Source organism: Sceloporus undulatus, unplaced genomic scaffold, assembly GCF_019175285.1.
Source record: "Sceloporus undulatus isolate JIND9_A2432 ecotype Alabama unplaced genomic scaffold, SceUnd_v1.1 scaffold_29620, whole genome shotgun sequence".
Classification (NCBI taxonomy): Eukaryota; Metazoa; Chordata; class Lepidosauria; order Squamata; family Phrynosomatidae; genus Sceloporus; species Sceloporus undulatus.
The window spans coordinates 1-1339 of record NW_024832533.1 but is presented as its reverse complement, the minus strand read 5'-3'; the positions used below and the strand labels follow the sequence as shown (position 1 = coordinate 1339).

Genomic DNA, 1339 nt, shown 5'->3' with positions numbered 1-1339 from the left:
AACCATCGGCCGTGTGACCCAGCAAAGGTACAGTCCTCTTTAAGAACATGTGGCTTCCTGGGCCTTAGGTTTGTTTTCTCCAGCATTGAGCCTATAGTTTGTCTTTCGGCATCTGCCTGGCTGTAGAAAAGGATAGATTCAGATGATGGTTTTGAATACAGACAGAATTATTATGAATGCAAATGCAAATCTGGTTGTGGTCCTTTCTTGTATTTGGACAGGTTTCCAAACTTGTGAACAAAGTGTATCACATGTACAACAGACACCAGCATCCATGTGTTGTTCTGAACATATGTGTGGACTCAGGTGAGTCACCTGCATTTTTCGGGGGGGTAAATTACCTGTAAAAGCATTGCGTGTGTTAGCATTTGAGCATAACACCCAGATTTAGGCCATGAGAATACATTTGGATCCGTTTTGCTTTCTACTAAGAAGGGATGTCCAAAGGCTAATCCAGAAGATAAATATACTACCTGGTGGGCTTCTTTTCCTTCAACAGAGGTTTGATATGTAGAAATCAGGAGTGAAGACTTTCCTAACATGGAGCTTAAATAGTAAAGGATAGTGAGAGAATAAGCAGAAACCTCTTATTCAAATGAATGTAGTTTGTAAATACTGTGATGCAAGGCAGTGTAATGTTCTCCCTCTCCCCATAAAAGAGTGTTACAGACTTGAAATTGATCATTTTGATAAGTGGATTGATATCTTTTAGAGAGATATAGATATACAGACATCACTAAGGAAAATCTTCTAGCTAGAATTAAATAGAAGCCTATTTCCCCCATCTGCTACTTCTGCTTTATTTTGCACACTTAAAGACTGCAGATATGATGATGCCCAAAATACCTGTCTCTGAAATAAATAAAAGTGAAGGGTCTTCTCTCCCACCGATATTATTAATTTTTAAAAACGTATTTGTTTTATTTAGAGTCTGTTGACATCAATGTAACACCCGACAAAAGGCAAATATTTCTGCAAGAAGAAAAGTTTTTACTAGCAGTTCTAACAACTTCAATGATGGAAATGTTTGGCAGCGATGTTAACAAACTTGTCCTCAGTCAGAAGCTGATAGATGTTGAAGGTAAGAATGACAGCCGCCATTTATCAAAACCATCTTCATATCAGGACTGAAGCTTTTAAGGTTGTGGAGCTGATTGATTTGGAGGCCGAAGCCCATTAGCTTAATTGTATCACAGGCTGAGTCTCTCTTATCCAAAATGCTTAGGACCAGAAGAGTTCTGGACTTTGGATTAAGGCCCATCAAAATAAGGCCCATTCAGTTGGTCATACAACTAGGTTACTACTTAGTGTTGAGACACATTGACTAAACTTACCAGTT

The 1339-nt window shown here is 38.6% G+C and overlaps 1 long non-coding RNA gene across 1 annotated transcript; it reads left to right on the top strand.

The window, feature by feature from the left end:
* Nucleotides 1–1032, top strand: LOC121918743. The gene is made up of 3 exons (XR_006101295.1): nucleotides 1–27; nucleotides 222–306; nucleotides 929–1032. It is a non-coding gene; the product is annotated as an uncharacterized LOC121918743 (long non-coding RNA).
* The last annotated feature ends 307 nt before the right edge of the window (nucleotides 1033–1339 follow it).